This window comes from Prionailurus viverrinus, chromosome A1 (assembly GCF_022837055.1).
Source record: "Prionailurus viverrinus isolate Anna chromosome A1, UM_Priviv_1.0, whole genome shotgun sequence".
Lineage (NCBI taxonomy): Eukaryota > Metazoa > Chordata > Mammalia > Carnivora > Felidae > Prionailurus > Prionailurus viverrinus.
Genome location: NC_062561.1, coordinates 118,057,608 through 118,081,666, shown reverse-complemented (window position 1 = coordinate 118,081,666; position 24,059 = coordinate 118,057,608). Strand labels below are relative to the sequence as shown.

At 38.8% G+C, this 24,059-nt stretch overlaps 1 protein-coding gene across 2 annotated transcripts in view; it reads left to right on the top strand.

The window, feature by feature from the left end:
* Positions 1–24,059, top strand: part of DIAPH1 (diaphanous related formin 1) — a 103,403-nt gene that overhangs the window by 2,065 nt on the left and 77,279 nt on the right. The window lies entirely within an intron of this gene.

The window sequence follows — 24,059 nt, the reverse complement described above, 5'->3', positions numbered from 1 at the left end:
CTTAAATAGAATTTTGTTTGTGCTTTTGTTTTACCTAATACCTGCGTGTTTCACAAGTGAAGGGAATTGAAGTTGAGATACCTGAGGAAACTTAACTTTTTTTCACCTGTGTTTTGGAATGTTCATGGACTTTTGTGTATGCTGGGTGGATTTGGCTCAGAGTTTTTGGTATTTGCTTTACAGAGGGTGGAGCCGAACCAAGTTCTCTTTTTCTTTCTGAGGTGTTGGTGTTAACTCTTAACCAGCTGAAATGTTTAAAAAAAAGAGAGAGAGAGAGAAAGAAAGAAAAAAAAAATGTGTAGTACTGGTAGTGAGTAGAATTGCATTCAGAGCTAGGGGATTGGAAAGTTTCCAGAAAAGTAGTGCTACTTAACCCCTTTCTTGCCAACTGTAACTTACCTCAAGGCATCAGAATATTCTCTCATTGTTCTTTTTATGAGAACTCTGTGACAGTGAGAGACCAGGAGGGGCATTGCAATCCACTTGTCTTTGTGTCTGTGTGTATATGTGGGTGCGTGGAGGGGGAAAAATTGCTGGTGTGCTTTTGTTACCCATGGCTTAGTTTTTTGAACTACAAGCTAAAAGAACTGTTTTGCCTGCTCCACCTTTGCTAGAGTGTGTGTTCTCTGGAATCCCATTAAGAATGTACTTTATAAGTCTCCCTTTCTCTCTGCCCCTCTCCCTGCTTGTGTGTTCTCTCTCTCCTTCAAAAATACATAAACATTAAAAAAATAATAATTTAAAAAAGGGCACCTGGTTGGCTCAGTCGGTTGGGCATCCAACTTCGGCTCAGATCCTGATCTCTCTGTCTGTGGGTTTGAGCCCCATGTCAGGCTCTGTGCTGACAGCTCAGAGCCAGGAGCCTGCTTTGGATTCTGTGTCTCCCTTTCTCTCTGCCCCTCTCTCTGCTCATGCGCTCTCTCTCTCTCTCTCCTTCAAAAATAAACATTAAAAAAAAAAATGTACTTTATAAAACTCCACTGGTTTGGACTTAGTGTGCCTGAAGGTTATTTGTTTGCATTTGAGGAGTTTCTCATCTCTTTAAGCTGCTGCATACCTTTCCAGGCTTATGCAGGTTCTAAGTACAGATCAAGTGAATGGAAGGCAGAGCTTACATATTGGCAAAGATACTCTTACCCTCTGAGACATCTTGGGTGGAAAGCAGATGGAGTTGAAGTTTAAAAAGTGGTTGGGAATCACCTTTTAAAAACATTGGGTTGTTAGAGATGCTGATACTTGTGGCTGAAGCTGGGCTGCCTGGTATGTCCTGATTCTTCATGAATCTTTCTCCTCCTGGGCCATAAGCATATCCTTTCTCCAGCATTGTTGCAGTTCCTTGCAGAGGTCTTTAGGATGAAGGAAAACAAAAATTCAAAATGAACAGAATGTTTTCTGATTTTTCAGCAGTGATGAATTTGGGTGTCAAATAAACTGCTGGCTGAAATATGTGTAAAGGTAGTAATTACAACCAGGGTGTTGGAGGCTGCAGAGTATTCCTGCATTTTATAAACACCGTGTTTTATACAATCAAGAAGTTGATGCATTCTAAGAAGGAATACTACTTCCTGATTCAGCTAGAGGCATAAGTCTGTAAAACATGAGTTTTAGCTTGGGATTAGAGAGAAGATACATAATTTTTAAAATCTTGTTTAATATTAGATGTCAATGTATTGAATTTCACCAAGCGAGTTTCATGCCTTGTGAAAAACAAAGTGATAGTGAAACTATAAATGTTTGGTTGTAGACCCCTGTCCGTCCGTCCATAAGGAGAGCAGTCAAAGGTAAAGGATGCCAGGCAGAATTTTAGATAGTAGGGAAGATAGAGAATATGAAAGAAGTGGAGTTGTTTATGCAAATATCTGCTTCTATCTTATTAAGACATTAACTTTGATCCAGAAAGTTGCAGAAAACGGAGAGCTTTATACTAAAGTCATGTGATTTTTTTTTTTTTTTTAAAGGTGATAAACAAAGGGATTACTTATTTTGGAAAGAGAGCCTACAGGAATGTTTGTGAGATGTTTGAGATGACAGAATGATACCTTAAAAATTGCTGCCCTTTTTCCTGCCTTGTTTTTAAAGAGGTAGCCCAAGGATCCACTTGATCATGTTACATTTACTTGTCTCAAAGGAAATCCTCCCTGACAAGAGGTCAGACCAAGGGAATCCCTCAGAATTAAAATCTCTGCCTTGAGAGAGTTGGTAAATGTTCGGATACTTTTATTAAAAAAAAAACTGAAAATTTTATGACATGTAAATTATATTTATTATAAAACCTAAGAAAATAGTTATAAGTGAGAAATGATTTAAGTTTGTTGATGCGCATATGGGTCAGAATAGACTAATTTTATTTCCTGTATGGTAGAATAACCTTTTGCTATCCCATGGGGCTCTCCATTTTATAAATGGATTGCCAAGTTATTCTTGGAGAGTATTAACATTTTCAGTGAAATGTAATGGAGGTTTACAAGATAAGGTTATACCACATAAGATTTAGAAGAACAGGTTAAAATTATGTTTATTACCAAGAAATAGTAGTAATTGTAGAGAAAAGGTTTGTGTGTTCAGATAGTATGTTTTTCCCATTTTATGTCTCATTTGAAATCATTCATGACTACAAAAAGCATTCCTATTTGAAACAAGCTACGTGTTGTATTACTTAAGTGTTTTTCTTTATTTTGTTGCCCTTCCTCTTACTCACTTTTGTTTGAAAGCCTTAGGAAAGAATTTACCTCTTGCTAATGAGCAAAGCAGCCTTGAGTATTTGCCCCTAGTTAGGGTTAAGGAAGACAAAGGCAAGCCTCCTCTCCCCTTGCCCAGTTAATATCCTCCCCTCCTTCTTTGTTTTTATTCCCTATCTGCTTCTGTAGGGGCAGGGCCCAGTTCCCTGGGCAGCCAGGCTTTTGATGAAGGCTGTTAATACTAAAATTTCATAAAGCTTCAAAGCTAAAATTGAAAAAGAAAGAATGTTTAGACACTGGGAACATATTTTACTTCATTTTACACCTCTCTTTTTCCTTTCTCTCTTCTTTCTTTCTCCCTTCCTTCCTTCCCCCCACAACCCCCTCCAAACATTCTATTAGAACCAAGGAACCCTTTTTAATAAAGTCAAAGAATTACTGGAAAAGAGAAGTATTAGGACCAGTGTTTCAATGAATTTTACCACCTATTACAGGATAACTGGGTGTATCATTGCTGTTTTAGCTCTGAGATTCTTCCATTCATTATTAAAACTTGCTATGAAGGGTAGCCTTAAAATTTTAGTGTTGGAAGGGACTTTAAATGTCATCAAGCCCAAACACCCACTCAGTGCAGTAGTCTCTTCTTACATTTCAAGTTTGGAAACATGGGGGGACCATGGGGTGGATGTTGGATAAATGAATGCAGAAGAAGCACAAATTTTGGATTCTACGTATCCTTTAGTAAATTTCAGGATCTTGGAATAGCTAGAGTAGTAGAAAGATTTTATAAAGGGAACGGATATACTAGAAGCTCTGTAACTGAGAGGGAAAAGATTGAAGAAACTGCTGTGTGTTGCCTGGCTCTCTGACAATCATAGTTTCAATTTGTCCTATAAATATTTGCTTAAATTTCTTTACTCTGAGAATGGGGATGGAACAGATAAGGGGACACAAAGGAGAATAAGTATAACGGAGCTGAATTAAGAGAAACACCTGGCATTCTTACGTGGAAGCATTCTTATATGGAAGATGGGATATTCCATCCTTGGTGGTGGTGAAGTGGTCCTTAGTCTAGGTGGTAGCGAAGTTGACATTTTAAGGTAGTAGGTAGAGGTAGAATTGATGGTGTTCTGGATTTTTGATTCTGTGATTTATTCCCTGTTTTAGAAATACTGCTGTGTGAAAGCATAGAGTTTGCATTTTCTTCTAAGATTTAACATGCTTTAAGGATCCAACAGAAGATAATTTATAAACTGTCTTTGATCCTGCAGGTCACAGAAGACCAAGGAGTATACCTTGGTATTGGGCTTACATCTCAGAAAAAGCTGCCTTATGTTTAATTTTTTTTTTAAGTTTATTTATTTTTGAGGGGAGGTGGGAACAGAGGATCTGGAGCTGGTTCCATGCTAACTGCAGAGAGCCCGATGCAGGACTACAACGTACAAACCGTGAGATCATGACCTGAGCTGGTTGAATGCTTACCTAGCTGATCCTCCCTGGCACCCCTATGTTTGACTTTTTAAAAAAGCACCAAACTGTTTTCCAAAGTGAGTGTACCATTTTACATCCCCACAAGCAATATAGGAGTTCTAGTTCCTTGCTGACACTTGGTATGATCAGTGTTAAATTAGCCATTTCAGTGAGTATGTGATGGTACTTCAGTGTGACTTTAATTTGCATTTGTGTAATGATGTTGAGCATCTTTTCAACTATTTATTTGCTATTTATGTGTCTTCACTGAAGTGTCTGCTCGAATTTTTTCCCATTAAAAAAAAATTTTTTTTAATGTTTATTTTAGAGAAAGAGAGAGAGTGCAAGTGGGGAGGGACAGAGAGACAGGATTGGAAGCAGGGTCCATGTTAACAGCAGAAAGCCGAATGTGGGCTTGAACCCATGAACCGTGAGTTCATGACCTGAGCCAAAGTCAGATGCACAACTGACTGAGCCACCCAGCTCTCCCTTATTATAGTCTATATGCAAGTAATTTGTTGGATATATGTTTTGCAGATACATCTTTCTCCTATGATTTGCCTTTTCATTTTTTTTTTTAACACTGTGGTATGAAAAACAAAAGTATTTAACTTTGATGAAGTCCAATTTTTAACTTTTTGCTTTTTGTGTCATTTCAAAAATCTGTGCTAAAATCACAGCCCATAAGATTTTCTTCTTGTTTTCTTTTAAAAATTTTATAGATGTAGCTCTTAAGTTCTCTTTTCCTCTGTGGGTATGTTAATTATATCCTGCTCATGCTTTTGGGGGGTATGTTTTCACTTGTAGGCAAAGACAGAACCTTTCTGATACTCAGGATTGGGGACCTTTGAGATTCCATTTATCCTGGAGTCATTTTCATCTTAATATGTGGTGGTAGAAAGCTTTTGTTCTCCTGTATGTCCTGTGCTACAGGGTGTATAGTGCCATTCTTCTATCTAAAAATATTAAAGAATGTTTAGCATCTTTTTTTTTTAAGTTTTAATTTATTTATTCATTTAAGTAATCTTTACACCCAACATGGGGCTCAAACTCACGACCCCAAGATGAAGAGTCAGATGCTCTTCCGACTGAGCCAGCCAGGTGCTCCACTGTTCATCTTGATAGTAGGAAGATGAATTCATTCCAGACTGGAAGGACAGGGAGTAATAGTAACAACAACAGTAGCAGTAGTAATAAGGTTTGTTGCATACTTATACACCCCTAGCACTGTGCTAAAGAGCTTTAGATTCGTTATCTCATTAATCTCTAACTCAATCTTATAAAATAAGTACTGTTGTTATTCCAATTTTATAGGTAATTAAACAGACTCAGATCAAGAAACCTGCTTTAGCTTGAAAAACTAGGATTCAGACTGAGGTCTGGCTTATTAAAAAAAAAATTTATTCACCACCTTGTGCTGACATTTTACAAGTGTCCAGTTTTTGCACCTTTAGTATAAAAGAGTATTAACTGCTAGGAATTTACTAGAAAATGTTGGTGGCATCTCTTTAGTCATTTGATGACTGTAGTCTATTAAAACTGGGCTCTCCTCCAGTTCATTTGGTGGGAAAGAAGTACTGGGTCTAGATGGACCAAGTGCAGTGGCTAAATGGCTAACTGCTTTTTGCATTTAGTGATTTAAACTTTGAAATCATTGCAAGAATTACAATTAAACCTTTCTTAGACATGAAGAAGTAGCAATTTCAGTGCATCACAACCAATCTTTCCTCTGGCTCATGAGTTATTAAGAAGTTGCCAGTTATTATTTTTTTATTTTAATTTTTTTAAATGTTTTATTTATTTTTGAGAGAGAGAGAGAAAGAGTGAGCAAGCAAGCAAGCAGGTGAGGGGCAGAGAGAGAGGGAGATACAGAATCTGAAGCAGGCTCCAGGCTCTGAGCTGTCAGCACAGACCCGGACATGGGGCTCGAACTCACAAACTGTGAGATCATGACCTGAGCTGAAGTCGGACACTTAACCTACTGAGCGACCCAGGCACCCCACCAGTTGTTATTTTTAAAGGCAACCTTCTGTGTAAATGAAATAGCTCTAACAGCATCAGCTATCAGTTGTATGAGTTGTTTAAATTGATTAAAGCAGCAAGTAGTGGTGACAAATGGGAAGGAGGAAGCTGTTGCTAGACTGCTTCCCATAGTTACCTTTTCTATATTTTAGAATAAGCATGTAGTATTCTTAAAATCCTTTCTCTGTAGCCCTGAAACTTGACTGTAAGGATTGCGAATGGTTAATATCTCCAGGATCTCTTCTGAGAGTCTGGGGCCTGCTGATGTTTGTTCTTTAGACCTGGCAGTTATTTGCCTGTGGTTAATAATTAAAACATTACCACCAAGATGCAGGTACCTGGAACTAGGATTTTCTGTATGACTGCTGGCAAAGAGTAGAGAATAGAGTTTCTCCTATTTGTTTGAATTCGCATGGATCTACTCTGGATCCAAAAGGCTAAAGATCAACAAGTCATGTGGTTGCCCTATCAGGTTCAGTCCTTACTTTTTAATAGATTGTAATCTCAGTCATGTTAATAGGTGAATGGGTAGGAAAAGCTCAGAGGCTATGAACGTAAGAGTTTAAAAGCTGTAGGATTTTAGGGGTGCCTAGGTGGCTCATTCGGTTAAGCACATGCTCTTGGTTTTGGCTTAGGTCATGATCTCACAGTTCATGGGTTTGAGCCTCATTGGGCTCTGCGCTGGCACTGTGGACCCTGCTTGGGATTCTCTCTCTCCCTCTCTCTCCCTCTCTAAATAAATAAATAAACATTTTTTAAAAAAGAGGGATTTCAGAGAAGTGAAGGAATTGAGTGGAAAGATTACTGGACTAAGAGAAGACCTAGGTTTCAGAATCTTAGAATGCTGGAGGTTAAAAGGATGCTAAAAATTATTTCATTCAAACCCTTTATTTTATGCATTAAGAAATGTGAACCTAGAAAAATGATCTGTCTACATTTATAGCTAGACCTAGGACTAGAACCCCTATCTCCCACTCCCATCGAAGTATTCTTTCCAAATATTCCTGTTTAGTCAGACTTTGCCACAATTAACCCTGTGAACTCTGGGCAAGTCATTCCACTTTTCTTACTCTTTTCTTATAATATTAGAGAGTTAGCATGTAAGATTTCAAAGGTCTGTATTTACATCCCAAATTCTATAATAGAATTCTATTCTAGAATAGAATTGTGGACAGTGTTAGTTAACTTCATAGAAGATGGGGGATATGACAGGCCTTGGAAGGAAACACACGGGTTGGTAGAGAAGATTTCATGGTGTGGGGAGCAGTATGAACAGAGGCTCAGAGGTGCAAGTGTGTGTCTGTGGTAAAGAGAAATGGCCCAGTTATAGCAGTCAAGTATTGATATGGGACATAAATCCTTTAAGAAAGGCACACTACTTCATAGAGTTTATTTTATTCCTTTTAAGGGAAAAAATAGGTTCTCTTTCTGTAGAAACCTGCAGAAGGCAGGATTGAAAATTAGTGTTTTGTATGTCGCGATGCATGTTGATGCAGTTTTTGGCCATGTGAATGTGTTATGGTGACAGGAAATCAGCATATCCAAGAACATGAATAGGTAAGTGTTAAGGTTCCAGCAAATCATATCTGCTACCGCGATGGAATTTAGATAGTTAACTTTGTTTGAGTTACAATCCTTGTCCATTTTAATGGACCCATCTTTTCAGACTTTAGGAGATAAAGCTAGGTTTAAAAAATATGATTCTCAGCTGGATCTCAAAGCTGTATAGCTAAATAGTGGACTCAGGTAAGAAATGCCATTGTAGGAACAATTATAACTCTTTAGACCCTACTACTTCTTAAAAGTTGCCTAGTACAGGGGTTCCTGGGTAGCTCAGTTTGTTAAGCGGCTGACTCTTGACTTCAGCTCAGGTCATGATCTCACAGTTGGGTTTGTGAGTTCAAGCCCCACATCAGGCTTTGCACTGACAGTGGGGAGTCTCCTTGGGATTCTCTATCTCTCCCCGACTCATGTATGTGCACTTTCTCTCCCCCCACCCCTGCTCTCTCAAAAATAAATAAACTTAAAAAAAAAAAAGTTCATTAGTGCAGTATAGGTTTTGATTGCATGCTTATTTGAAGGTTTCTTTAGTCTTTTGTAAATGAAAATAAACATGTATATATATATATGGCCTTCCAAGGCCTGTCATGTCCCCCATCTTATAGTATATAATATAGAGAGGAAGGGAAGGAGGTATCTTTTTGGGCGGATCTTATTTCCCATCTTGCTTGTGAGGTGCTTAAGCCCTTTGGTGGTATTTCACTCATGTTAGCAATATCCTTTTATGTATTTACTTTTAATGTTAGTCTTGGGAATCTTGGGATCATTTTCAAGGTTCTCTGTTTCTATGGTCTAATGTAGGAGATTGACAGAAACCTTAGTCCTCTCTCACCAAGGTAACTGAGGCAGAGAGAAGCTCTAATGTAACTGTACCTGACCAGAAGAACTCTGTTGAGAAAAGTTTATTATTATTCTCTAGAGATACAGTATCTTCAAGTTTTGTGTTTAATGAAGGAACATGTCTATAGGACTAAAAATGTCTGCATTATTTTACATACTTCAGGGCTGCCAACTTATATCATAATGAATGGGAGTAGTATTTGGCCCAGTGCTATAGGGATTGTTAACATAACATTTAAAGCAAGTAATTGGTAAGTCCCTATATTATTTTAATCTATTAGTATCATGGTCTTTCAGGGCTACAGAAAGGTTTACACAGAGTTAAGAAAACAAGACAAAGAGGAGTCTTCTAAGTCCTCAGGAAATGTCTAAGTCTTCACAAAAAGTGCTAGTGACCGTTTTGTTTTGTTTTGTTTTGTTTTTGTTTGTTTCTTACACTCTTATACTCCTACATAGCTATTCTTCAGTTTCTTCATTTGGCCATAGCAGCAAAGTAGATTGAGACTGTTCTAAAATTACTTCATCATATTTGCATGGGACCTCCAGAGATAATTTTAGTTTTGTTAGTTTTTTGTGAAAGATGTGTGTTGGGCTCCCCAGGCATAAAGGCCTCTAGTGATTTCTTGATTCTTGTATTTTAGAAAGATGGGAGTTGGCCTTAGTTGGCAGCTCTTTGCATCCGCCAGGGCTTATTCGTTACTTACTTCTAGGCCCATGGGTGACGTCTGTTTCCTGTGATTGAAACCACAAGAAGAAGTGGTGAGAAGCCACTGTAGGATATGTACTATCAGGCAAGTAGCAGGCATGGAGCTGCCCTCAAAAAGAGCAGTAGTAACTAAGCACAGTCTTTAAGGTCTCCAGAGACCCTAGAAATGTTCTGACCTAGCTTCCTCATCTTAACATGAGGAGGCCGGTGAGGTCTGGAGGTATTAATTTGCTCAAGGTCATGTAATTAGGTGAGCTAGCTTTTAGACTATTCATTATTCTTTCTCACATTGCTTTGTCATCCCTAATTTTTCTTCTTCTTTTTTAATGTTTATTTATTTTTGAGAGTGAGTGGGGGAGGTACAGAGAGAGGGGAGACAGAGGATCCAAAGCGGGCTCTGCGCTGACAGCAGAGAACCTGATGCTGGGATTGAACTCAGAAACTGTGAGATCATGACCTGAGCTGAAGTGCAAGGCTTAACTGACTGAGCCACCCAGGTACCCCTTTCATCCCTAACTTTGCTCATTGTGCCCTGCCAGAGTGTTTCCTTAAGCAAAGTATGACTAGAGAAGAGTAAATACTGGTGGGCATTTTGAATATGGGAATTGGATGATGTTACTTTGCTTTTAGGTGCTGTGCCATGATTGTTTTTATGCTTTTTTTTGAAAAAACATGTATTTTCAAAATAACAGTATCTAAACCCCAAATTTCTACTTTTCATTTTTATTTCACTTAGTATTTGAATATTCTAGTTATGTCTATGCACATGTTTTTGCAAAGTTGCAATTATAGTTGACACAGGTTTTCTGCTTTTAAAACAATGTATCATAAACATTTTCTAGCTTTCTAATCTAAAAAATGTTACTTTTATTTGAAATGGAAATGTATATTTTATTATAAAAGTGAAACACATATTTCTAAGAAAATATAGATGTGTATAAAAATAAAGTAAAACAATCCCCTACCTTGTTTTCCAGAAATTATAGTTATTTTAAAGTAGATAGAACCAAAAAGAAAAAAAAAAATGATACATGGAAGTTTCTTTGTAGCCTAAGTACTTTGGCCTGAAATTCTGTATTTGTGTTAGAACATAGTTCCACACGAGTACAATTGCTCCAAGTATCAGAAGTACCCTATTTTAACTTTTGCCTGTATTTCTGGTGTTAGAGTAGTAATGAGATTTCGCCTCCTGCTCTCCTGCCCCCCTCCCCTGCAAGATTTTTTCAAAATCAGATCTTATTCTAAATTTGTAGGGGCCCAGAAAATGTTTACTTGGTTTCATAAGATCAAGTCTGGCTTTTTGAGTAGTAGTGTAATTTTTGGATCAGTTAAGCTATTATCAGTAGGCTATGATTATTTCTGTGTATTTAGGAATGACGTGAGGACAGAAAAAAAAAAGGTGTAACCATCATTTAGAAATGAAGGACTTGAGAATGGGATTTAAAATAAGGTGGCTTCATACTTGGTGCCTGTATGTAGAAGTAATATCAGCTGCAGGAACTTCCTGTCAGCCAGGCCTTGGGTGTGTCATACATGTGCTCACCCTTGAGGAAGAGTAGACGTCCTGCTACTCACATCACAACATGGGAGGAGAAGACAGTTGCTACGGAGATTGGGAAACAGCATTCCTGAGTCACTGACTATTTCCAAATGAATGGACAACACCCCCCTTTTAAAGGAGCAATTACAATCTAAGCTCAGGCAGTAAAGAGAGAGACCCAGTAAGAAAGTGAAGTATTTGGAACTGGAGAAATGTGTTGAAATTTTAGAAAAACAGGTTAACATTATTGTTTTCTAATCAGGTTTCCCCCATCATCTAAAAGTTGAGTGTTCCTATGAAAACTTTCATAAGCCAAAATGGCATAAAGCAAAGAAGCACTTACCATTAATTTATAGGGAAGATTTTTTGAGCATTCCTAAAAATAACCTCTCTTAGGCTTTTCTGATACCTCAGGTCACATCTTGCTAACGGATGCACAAAACAAATGGAGATTAAACATGGATGCTTAACAGACACCATTCAAAGCGCTGGTGGCCTGATGCTGAGATGCTGAGTGTGGCTGTGCTCGGGGTGCCCTGCCTCTCTTAAAATGCTTGCTAGAAAACAAACGCTGAATGCTATTTTCACTTTTCACCTTTTTTGGTAAAAGCGAAAATCTCTTTTGGATTTCTTTTGGTTAGCGAAAACAGGTACTTATATAGGTCTTTCATAAAAGCGAAGTGGCCTAATATGAACTTTTGAAAAGTGGGGGATACCTGTGTGCATTCACAAGTTTTATCAGAACCTTAGGATGTTTGAAAGGGAAGACTTGCTTACTGATATCTCACCAGATGACAGACTATATGTGCACTTCCTTCCTGACAGCAAAAGAGGTGGTCATGTCTGCCACACATTGTGACACTGGTAGGAAACTAAGACTTCCAGAATCTGAGCACTTTCTCTGTTGGCAGCTTGTTTTCCCAGCCCATGGGTGGTTCACAGTGCACGGGGATGCCAGTTTGTTTGGATGGGCTTGTAGGAGGAATGCTATGTTCCCAGCCTGGCTTCCACCTGTCTGCTGAGCTGGAATAGTGAAACCTGAGTGGACTTGCCTTCTTTTCTCCAGGCTATCAGCTATCTAGGATGCAGGCGATGCCAGTCCCAGGCTTCAAAATGAGCTAAGCAGTAGGCAGAATGTTGCCTTCTCCTTTTCCCCAAGAGGCTTGCCTTCTTGAACTGACAAGAGGACTATTAGAATGCATTTTGGACCTGTCAGAGGACTGAATCCTAATGTTAAAGATAGTTTTTCCCTCATTTTAATCACAGTTGGGTGAAAGCAGACCCTGATTTAGACAGTTGTGGGGATATTGAGTTGGTTGCTTTGCATTTGTAGGTAAATTGCTTCAAATTTCTAACTAAATTAATGAAACGGGGAATGATTAGTTACCCAGTACTCTTTTTAGGACAATTCTAACTTGTGCTTGACTGGTGCTACTGCCTGGAATCTTTCAGGGCTCCCTGGGTAGTATCACTAAAAAGATACTGCTTCTGGAAGACAGGGGTAGATTGAAAGAACGGTCTTAATTAGGAATACAAGATCTTGGACTCTCCTGTGTTCCTTTTGTTTCTTGTATGAATTTTAACAAGTTACCTGTTCAATTGTGAGTTTTAGCTGTGGGGCTGCCGAGGCAGAATGAAACTAACTGGATGAGCTGCTAAAGTGTTAGTCCTTGAGCAGTTTTTGCTTAGAGATCGTGGAGAACATTGAGTGAGCCATCTCCATTTCTGGGGACTGCCAGGTAATCTTGAGGTTTCTTTCCCTTAAACCTATTTAACTTAAGAGTGTTCAGTTAGCTTTATAGTTGATGGTTTCCAATTCTTGGTCCTTTTTGTGCTTTGCTTTTAGTCTTCTTTTTCTTGGAGATACCCTTTTTGCATTATTTTCTTTTTTGAAGTGGGTGCTCCAGTTCTACACAACTCCTGTTGAAGCTTTTGGCATCAATTAATAATGATGTCAGAATCTAGTTTGTTTCTCTGTAAATGGTAGATGAGATACTTAATTCACTGTCATCTTTGAGCCATTCTTGAAAATTGAAGGGAAAGTTCTTCTCTACATTTGTAGATATTACCCATTATTTCTTTCTGTATAGTTCTGATTGACTTCTGTATGAGAAGTGAAAATTGAGGAAGGGAGACTGAAAAGTTTCATTGGTTCCATCCTCATATCTCATTTAACTTTTACAAAGCACTTTGCAAAACAAACTGCTTTCCATCCATTTTATGTCTTATTCTTCATACCATTCCTATGAGATGACACAGTCCTAAGGATAAGACTGAAACAGAGATAAAAAGAAAAGCTTACCCGGCCTTTACTGTTTGTTAGTGGAAATGTGGCAAATTTTGCGGCCATGCTGGAGGGGTTTTCATTGGTAATTGAATTCAAGTGCACTTTATAACCTTCTGTTGCCTAAGGAACTATCCTGAGGAACTGGATGTCATTACCATGATAGAATAAAGAGATGAGTCAGAGCCATACCATGCTCCGTATGATTCTGAATGACATATACCTTACCTGATCCTTCCTGGGTAGGTAGATGAGGATTTGGAAGAAAATTCTTGTTGGCTGTAGTGACACTTGCCATTTTACCTATAGGTAGCCTGTGTCTTAGGGCTTCTTACTTTTCTTTTTTTTTTTTTAATTTTTTTTTTAACTTTTATTTATTTTTGAGACAGAGCATGAACAGGGGAGGAGCAGAGCAGAGAGAGAGGGAGACATAGAATCTGAAACAGGCTCCAGGCTCTGAGCTGTCAGCACAGAGCCCGACGCGGGGCTCAAACTCACGGACCGTGAGATCATGACCTGAGCCGAAGTCGGAAGCTTAACTGACTAAGCCACCCAGGCGCCCCTAGGGCTGGGGGTCTTCTTACTTTTCAAAGGAAGTGGAAGACTCCCTTGGTCACATGTGTCCCATAATTGGATATTTTCCCCAAGGACAACTCAAAATGTGTCATGTGTCATGCATCAGTCAGCGACCCCTGTGCTCATTTATAGGGAAAGATGTTACTCTTGAAGGTGTGGTTTCATAGTTTACTGAGCTGTCCATAACAGTCACAGACTTTGACTTGAAATATTTCCTCAATTTGCCCAATTTGAATAAAGGAATTAATGAATGAATGTACTGTGGTTAGGATGATGCTCTTAAGCCTGTAGTGATGATAATTCTTAAAACACTTACTAAATATTGGGCATATGAAATGAACAAGATAAGGGTTTCTCCCCCCAAGCAACTTACAATCTGGTCCACAGAAACAGTTACAATAAACAGTCTGATTGAAAATAGTGAGAGCCTGGCCTTGGTAAGTCCTTTCGTTCCTTTTGTGAAGTGATGGACTGTGGCTAAGTGTATAGTTTATAGATGAGGAATAGCTTTTTCCTTGTGTTGTTGGAGCACAGTGTCAACTAGTCCAGTCTTCAGGTGTGTATTTTAAAATAGGTCTTTCTGTAGTAAGAACAGCATAATTGCCTTTACAGAATGATCTGTCATCATTCCGTTTTATATCTCATAGTTCCCAAGTGGTGTGTGTGTCCGGTTTTGCTTTGTTTTTAATAAATAGGGGAACTGAAGCATGAAGAATTAAAGTGATTTGCTCAAAATCATACTTCTAGTTTTTTAGGATGCTAGAAATAAATCAGGACTCATGGTCTTTTTCCATTAGCCAAAGTTCTAGATAAATTGTGGATTTTGTCATTTTGTTTAACGTGTTAGTTTCCTACTGCTCTGTAAGAAACTCAGCAGTTTAAAGCAAAACCTACTTACTACCTCACAGTTCCATTAGTCAGAAGTCCAGTATGAATAGTGTGGTTGCATTCTCAGAATATCAGAGGGCTGAAGTCAAGGTATGTCAGTCAGCTGGGCCAGTTCAAATCTGTAGTCACTGGGGGAAAATCTGCTTCCAAGCTCATTCAGGTGTTGGCCAAATTCAGTTTCTTGGAGTTGTAGAGCTGAGGTCCCTGTTTCTTTGTTGGCTCTCAGCTACTAGTAGCTGCCTATAGTCGTTTGGCCCCCTTCATGCTCAAGCCAGAAATGACATGATGAATCCTTGTGTCTCTAACATCTCACCTCACATTTAAAGGCCACGTGTGATTGGGTCAGGCTGTGCAGATTATTTCCCTTTCTTAGTAGTCAATTGTGCTGAATAATACAACCTTGGCACAGTACAGTCCTCGTGGTCATTATACAGGGTGCATATGTCACGCTAGGAATCCTGGGGGACATCTTAGAGTTTTACCTATCCCTGTAAACATTTCCCTTAGACTGTATTAGACAGCTGCTGAGCAAGGGTGGATGTCAGAAGAGGAAGAGGTATGAATTGACTGTACTGAGGCAGTTAGTGAATTGCTTTGTGATAATAGGTTTTATAAGAAAACCTGTAGTTCCCAGGGATCCTGGGCCTCTTAGAATCCTTACACTGTGGGGGCAGACCCATTCAGCTGTAGTGTTCTGGTGATAGTCATGTAGCCAAGAGCCCAAATGTAGTTGTAGTTGTCTGGTTAGCCTGTCAGCCTCAATAATTTTTAAGTAGAGGGAGACTAGTGGAAGAATGGGCAAAATGGGTGAAGAAGATTACAAATTTGCAGTTCTAAAATAAGTCATGGGGATAAAAAGTATAGTGTGGGGAATACAGTCAGTAATACTGTACTACTTTAGTGAGCATTTTATGATGTATATAATTGTTGAGTCACTGTGTCGTGCACCTGAAACTAATACTGTGTATCAACTATACTTTAATTACAATTTTTAAAAAATTAAGTTAGCCTGAACAAAGCATTTAGAAAGTACTGAGGTATAGGCTTGCAGTTGTGGGTTTGCATTTACCTGTATGCAAGCCATATGGTTCATGGGATTAACATCCATGATGAACTGTTCCTGTGAAGCACAATGGTGGAAATGAGAAACACTTTCTGCTATGTAATGTACTCTGTTCAAAGTAAAGTTTAATCTTTAAAATTTTTTTTAATGTTTATTCTTTTTTGGAAGACAGAGAGAGACAAAGCACAAGCAGGGGTGGGGCGGAGAGAAAGGGGGACACAGAATTTGAAGCAGGCTTCAGGCTCTGAGCTGTCAGCACCAGAGCCCGATGCTCAGCTTGAACTCACGAACCGAGAGATCACGCATGACCTGAGCTGAAGTCAGACTCTGAACCGACTGAGCCACCCAGGGGCCCCACAGTAAAGTTTAATCTTAATCTCTTATTAGATCTCTGCTAACCTCTCTGCTGCTAAGACGCTACCTAATTGCTTTTTGTTTGGCTACCTGAACATCTTATGCCAAGAGACCATCCTTAATTGTTTGAGAATTCTATGCCCTTTTTCTGATGAGTGAGAAAAGTTAAAAGATTCAGGAAATTGGATAGAGGTCAATCAGTCTCTCCAATGCTTTTTGTATATCCTTGAGTTTAAAAAATTGCCAGTTCTGTTGCTAGGCAAAGAAACAAAGGGAAACTCTTGTCTAAAAGACTGCCATGTTTAGTCCCATACCACCTGCTTTTTAAAAACTGAAGTGGGGCGCCTGGGTGGCTCAGTCAGTTGAGCGTCCGACTTCGGCTCAGGTCATGATCTCGCGGTCCGTGAGCTCAAGCCCCGCATCGGGCTTGTGCTGACTGCTCGGAGCCTGGAGCCTGTTTCGGATTCTGTGTCTCCCTCTCTCTCTGACCCTCCCCCGTTCATGCTCTGTCTCTCTCTGTCTCAAAAATAAATAAACGTTAAAAAAAATAAAAAATAAATAAATAAAAACTGAAGAGTTAATAAATACAACCACTACAACAATAAATCCAGTATGGAAGATAAGTTGTATAGTTCATTTGCATTTATTATAATAATTGATCAGGGTATGTTTCATAGTCATTAAGTCATTTAATTAGTTTGGCCCATACAGCATACCTTGGGATCTTTGGACTTTTTTGTTTTTGGTTTCTTTTTTTAAAAAATTTTTTTTTTTTCAATTTTATTTATTTTGGGGACAGAGAGAGACAGAGCATGAACGGGGGAGGGGCAGAGAGAGAGGGAGACACAGAATCGGAAACAGGCTCCAGGCTCTGAGCCATCAGCCCAGAGCCCGACGCGGGGCTCGAACTCCCGGACCGCGAGATCGTGACCTGGCTGAAGTCGGACGCTTAACCGACTGCGCCACCCAGGCGCCCCTGTTTTTGGTTTCTTATAGAAACCAAACTGTAAAATGTCTAGGAAGTTTCTTATTTCCTGTAGATGATAACCAAAAGATTTATCTTACCACATATAACATTAGGATGTGGTGAGTGAATCAGAGCCTTGAATTATTCTTTGAAAGGGATGGTGAGGGGACAGCTTTTCATCTCAGTACCCAGCCAAATATATTTATTTTATTTTTTAAGTATATTTATTTTTGATGCTATTGCTTTTGATGCGGTACACCTTTGAGCAATTTTTATTGCTTTAAATAAGATTTAATAACACTGAGTATCTTTTAGAGAAGTGAAGGTCATTTTAGTAAATGCAATTTTGTTGAGCTCTTTTCTGGTACCACCTAATGACCTTTAGAAATTTATTTCCTCACCTAATTCTGTTGAGTAAGTTTCTATGGAATATTTTTTTTTTACTCCATTTAATTTTATTTATATAAGTAATCTCTATACCCAACTTCAGGTTCAAACTCACAACCCCAAGATCAAGAGTCACATGCTGTACTGATTGAGCCAGCTAGGTACCCCTTTTTTACTCCTATTTTTTTCTTTAATTTTTTTAATGTTTATTTATTTTGAGAGAGAGAGAGAGCGCGCTAGTGGGGGAGGGCAGAGAGAGAGGAAGACACAGAATCTGAAGCGGGCTCCAGGCTGTCAGCACAAAGCCTGATGTGGGGCTCAAACTCACAAACTGTGAGATCATGACCTGAGCTAAAGTCAGATGCCCAACTGGCTGAGCCACCCAGGTGCCCCTTATCCTTTTTAAAATAAAATGCTTTATGCTGTTAAACAACAACATTCACCTGAATAATTTGAAGATCATATTAGCTTTTTTCAGTTATTCTTGAATTGGGTCGCATCCCATCTGGCAAATCAGGAGCTCTGAGGAGCTGTGCAAAATGGAAGCCTTTTATAGGCAAAAGGTAGTGGAAAAAGGAAGTGTCTAACAAAGAGTGGATTGTTTCAAGCAAGGTCACCTTCTTTGGGGGAGGCAGGGGGCCTATGGTGCATATTACCTCACTAGTGCTGATCACATAATTCCAGATTAACTGGTTAAAGGTAACATTCCTGGGAGAGGCTGAAACTACACTTAGGTTAGATATTAAGCCTTGTTTTGCTGATGTGGGGCTTAGTACAAGTGACTCCATTTTGGTCCAGTTGTCTCTTTTTTTTCTTAATGCTTCTATCAGTAATTGAATAAATGAAAGATGATTATAGAACTTGAGTAACAAGTAAAAACTTACTCTGTATGTGTAAATGACAGTATTGCCACTGTTAGCTACATGGAAGCTCCTGGAGAAGATAAACGGAGTACTTGGACTCATAGTCTGACTTTAGATTCTCTCAAGAGTTTACAGTGGCTCCTTATGAGGGTATCACTGGGCCAAGCCTAGAGAACCTAGAACTCACCATAGTTGAACATCTGGCTAGGCTGCAGTGAGGGTCCAATACTAGATGTCCAACAAGAATATGGTCAGGGGAGTCCAGTGCTCTGTATTTTCTATTTATAAGCTTACCATGGCTAACCTTAGCTCTTCTGGAAAAGTCAAAGTAGAAAAACTCTGTGGGGTGGAATGAGTGTCCTTGAGGTCCTGGAAGTAGAGCGAGGAAGGAAGTGAAGAAGTTATTAACATATGGTTCCAATAAGCCAAGAATCTGGCTGGGTCACTTCACCAGCTATTGTCATTTTAAAAGCCCGGAACAAAAGTGGCTGATGGTGATGGCAGTATTGGAGGGTTTGACTCAGTTCTCATAGTTCCCTTTTAATTGTGCTGTCTAACAAAAGAGTCGGCTCCAATCTTTACCCTAGAGATTTCATTCCCCTCTTTCATGTGTTTCAAGTCTTCTCCTTCTTGGTTTATTCCCTCATTTTGGTGGAGCATATCCTGCAGTAGCTTCCTGAGTTGTATAGGGACAAATTTTGAAAGCTCAAGCTTCTGAAAATGTCTATTCTGAACTCAAAATTTGATTGCTTTGTTGGGTATAATAGAATTCTCAGTTCAAAATTATTTTTCTTCGTGTTTTTAAAGGTCTTGTTCTATTGTCATTTAGCTTTTCATGTATTGTTTTTAAAAAGTCTAAATCTGTTCTGGTTACCTTATATATCATCAAATTTTCACCCTTTCTGTCAAGTGTTATAGAATGTTCTTTGTATTTAGTGTTTTGAAATTTCACTGTAATATTGCCTTTGTGTGGTCTATTTTTGTCCTTTGTGCTGGAGACGTATCCTTGGGTACTGGGAAATATTATTGCATTATTTCTTGGGTAACTTGCTTCCCTGTTTTCTCCTATTATTTGCGTATTGGGCCTTCCAAACTGATCTTACCTTTCCTCTCTTATTTTTCCATCTCTGTCTTTTTGCTCTACTTTTTGGGAGAATTCCTCAGTTTTTATCTTCCCATCCTATTGAGCTTTCTCTTGAGTTTCTGTTCTGTTTTCAACTTCTATGTGTTCTTTTTCCTCTGAATGTTTCTTAAAATGGCATTATGTTATCTTTTGTGGATATTAGTGATTTTGAAAATCTTTTTGCATAGTCTATATATGACAAGCAGCCCCCCCCCCCTTTTTTTATGTCTTGCATTAGTGGCTTTTCTCAAATGTCCAATAACCTGGGTTGTCTGCTAATGTTTAAGAATGAGGGACTAACAAACTGATTGGAAACTCTAGACGAACTGGTTTGTTAAGTGTGCACTTCATGGTAGAACAACTTTGTCCAGTAGAGATACAATGTGAGTTCCATATGTATCAGATTTTCTGGCAGCTACAGAAAAAGGCATAAAGAAAAAAAAAAAAAAGAAACGTGAAATTAATTGTAATAATATTAGTTTATGTAATCCAATATATAAAAATATTTCAATAGGTAGTAAACATGAAATTATTAATGAGATGTTTTACATTTTGTTTTTAGTATTAAGTTGTTGGACTCCAGTGTTTGTTTTACATTTATATATAGTACATCTCAATTTAGATGTTAAATTTTCATAAAAAGTAGTTGAGGTAAATTTAGACTTTATAAATTTTACAGGTCAAAGTAGATTCACATACCCAGGATATTCCAAACATACTTAAGTTTAACATTAACAATAAAATACAAGTTTTTAAATTTAAATTTATTTAAAGTTAAATAAAATTTAAAATTCATCCCTCAGGCATACTAATGACATTAAAAGTGCTAAGTTATTACATGTGGGTAGTAGCTACCATATTAGATTGCAGAGTTCCAGAGTGATCTACTTGGACTGTGTCAGGAGTTTTAGGTCATTTTTCAATTCCCAGACAAGAGTCTACCAATTTACCGCCTCAATGGTAAGGGCCATGCTGCTGGGGTTCTGAGAAACTTTAAGGGGGAAGGTGCTAGGTGTCTTAGTAGGTAATATGCATAGTTTTGCTTACTCTTCTTTTTGGTATAGGATTCCTGCCCCCAACTGTGCCTGGCATCTCCCAGTCACAGACCCTATTTTACTTTCTTGTAAGCATAAAACTTCCAGGGACACCTGAGTGGTGCTGTCTATTTGGTGTCAGACTCTTGATCTTGCAGTTGGTGGGATCCAGCCCTTCATCGGGCTCCAAGCTAATGATATTGTGCAAAGCCTGCTTGGGATTCTATCTCTCTCCTCGACTGCTCCCTCTCGCATGCATGGGCACATGCTCTCTCTCAAAATCAATAAATAAACTTAAAAAAAAAAAAAAAAGAATATACTTCTTTCTGCTGGAGTAAGGGAGGGTACTCTCCCAGTGGTATGGGCCAGGAGATCTGGGGGAGTGGGGAGGGAGGATCTACCGGTAGATCCAAGTGCTTCTTAAACAGCTTCCAACCAGTCCTCCTATTTTTAGCCTATCCCTTCCAACTCCCATTTCCATAGGTTCCTGGGGCTGCTAAATCTTGAACCTTTTGAGGACCTTTAAATATAGTTCGGCTTGGTTATTGGCTTTTCCTACTTTTAGTTTAGGATTCAGCTGTCTTAGGCCTGCTGGGTTTACTGCTAGTCCTGTTTATTCACAGCCTCAAAATTTGTTTGCCCTTGTGCTTTTCTCATTCTTCCAACCTTGTAGGCTCCTCCTTTCATCATTGTTATCTTTCCAAAAATTCTTTTTCTGTAGATTCAGAAGGGTTTCAAGAAGGGTCAAGACATTAGGTACTTTTATCTAGTAGTTCCTGTTAATCTGTATTCATGAGCAGACTTGGATATTATAAAAGGTTTCACTTAGTATCTATGCTTCTTCCAGTATCTGTGTTTATAGTTAAAGGCTTTAGGGGAAGACTCAGTAGGAAGGACAGGAAGATGAAGTAGTGAGTGCCAACAGGCTAGGAGAGCAAGAGTTTGGTTGGGGGCAGAAGAGAATTGACAGCAAGCAAGGAGAATTTTGAGAGGAGAGGCATTTAGAGGCAGGTAGGGTGATTAGAGAACCTAGTGAAAAAGCTTGGACATTTGAGGTGTTAGCCACAAATATAGCTCCAGCAGCATTTATCTTCCTGGACTTCACTACCTTTAGTCATTTATGCTTTTTATGAGCTGGAAATTTCTCATTTTGTATCTCAGAATCCACAAAACAACTAATGATACAAGGAAAACACTGAGCAAAGCTTACTGTTTTTAAACACTGTATACCTAGGACTTGTAAGGAAAACACACATAGTTTTAAGTCAATAAACAGTACACCCTCAATATAGTGTAGGAGCAGGTTCCATTTCAGTAATTGAATTGAGCTTGCTGTTTGGGTGTTCTGTTGGGTTTTGAAACTGAATTTTGTCTGTAGGGTGATTCGCTTTCCTGGTAGTTGCTGCCCTCTGTTGGAAATTTTGAGGAAATACAACTTTGATCCTGCATGCATCATTTTTGCTCTCCTTACTGAAACTGACCACTAAAATGTGGTTAATTTTTTAAGTAAGTAAATCTGTTTCTAATGTACCAAGGAAAGCAAGGGAAAGTGGTATCTTTCTTTTTATGAAAAGTTATATTTACTTTGATATCAAAGGCAAGAGTTAGTGGGCATTAAGTGGGACCAAGACACAAGAATTTGGAGAATGCAAAGATTTTTGGGCTTTGGAATCTGGAGACTAGAGTTCATTCCCAGCTTGTTGCTGGTCATGTGACTTCCATGATTTACTCTACCTGTCTGGGCTTCAGTTTTTTCATTGACACAGTGAATAGATTTGAGAGCTTCTTCCGGGTTTGGTATTTTAGGAAAGCAGCCCCAGATGGTGGTATTTGTTCATAGGAAATATAATGACTGAGTCTCAGGCTCTGCCCTGAAGGAACTTAGTCTGGAAAGGGGTAGAGGAGACAGACAGTCAAGAGACAATTGTAATCCACAAGTAGTGCTATGAGACAGTCAAGTACCTATTACTGTGGAAACATAAGGAGAAGCACTTGTCCAATTAGAGGAGGTATCATCCTGCAGGGCCTGTTTGATTTAGCTTTGAGAGCACAGTCTAGACTGAGGGAAGGAGCAGCCTAGGGAAAGTCTGGGGTGGTAAGACAGCATGATCTATTTGTGGACCTGCAACTAGTTTGGGATGCAAGGGTTTGCGAGAGATGAGGGGGAGAATCCAGGAAGGAATGTCCTATTCCACGCTAAGGAATTTGGATTTTAACCTGAGGGTAGTAGTAGGGAGCCATTGAAGTGTTTTAAATGGGGAAATACCATGGACACCGTGTCATTTTAGAAAGATTACTCTTGGATGTAATATGGATAATGGATTTAGTGTTGGGTAGACAGGACTGGAGGTAGGGAGATCAGTTAGGAAGCTGTTACAGTAAGTCAAGCAGGAGATAATAATTCTGTAAACTTACATAGCGTTAGTAGGGATGAGCAGAAAGGAAATAAAGTCTGTAGGCAGAAGGAACAAGTTGCTGGTTTCCTTTCTTTAACTTTAACCTGTAGCTGTGAGCAATCCAGCTGGCACTGTTTCATTAGACTCAAGTTCTGTTACCTGTGTTACATCCGTCCCAGAATGGTTGGGGTTATTGATTGGTTCTGAGGAACATTTTGAGTTTGGAGGACCAGATCCTAGAAGCAACTGCTCTAGGTGCAAATAAGTTTAACTGTGGCTGTGGCAACCTAAATTGTACATCCTCATCCTTTTTGTAGCTTGTTTTCGCAAGTGCCAGGTAGTAACTAAGGGTGGTGACAAAAAGAACTGTTAGTCTCCTTGGGTGTTGCTGTCTGCCTCACCATCCTTCTATCTTCAGTCCCTAGTTAACAGCACACATAAAGTAACTTTAAACTCCATCGATTCTGAGCAAGGTTCTTAACAGCTTCAGGTATGTGATTAGCACTCAGTCAGTGGAAGCTTGACCTCCTCTGGACCATGGTGGGAAAAGTTAAGATTCACAGTTCACACTGGATTTAACTGACTTAATAACATGAGCAAAAAGAAATAATGGTTTAAAATTAAGTATTAGGGCAAAGAATTCCTACTTTACCACCCTGCTTGTTCCTTTTTCTTTCTTTCTTTCTTTCTTTCTTTCTTTCTTTCTTTCTTTCTTTCTTTCTCTAAGTATGGCATGTACATAGAAGAGAACATAAAACATAGAATAATGAAACCAAGTAGAATATTGTGAGCCCCTTAGAAGCCCCTTTTCCCCTTCTGCAGTCACACCTCACCCACTCACCCCAAGTAAGCACTGTTTTGACATTTGTGATCATCATTCCTTTTATAATTTTATATTCTAAATAATATAGTGTCCATGTTTTTAAACTGCATATAAATGAAATAAATTCAATTTTAATGTTTGTAAGTAGCTCTAAGTTCATTTAATTTTTCCGTATAATTGTTCTCCACAGATACATGGTATCTGTTCTACTCTTGATGGCTCTTGGGATTGGTCTCTGTTTTAGGTACTCTGGTGTTGCTATGAACATTCTTGTTATATACATCCTGGTACATACATACAAGTTTCTGCAGGGTAGATTTATAGAAATTGATGAGTTGTACATATACATATTTAACTTCACTAGATAATGCCTTACTGGTTTCCAAAGTGGCCAGAGCAATTTACATTACCACTAACAGTGTGAGAGCTCCCGCTCCTCTACAACTAGACAGACATGAAAATGTTTGCCCATCTTAAGAGTGGGA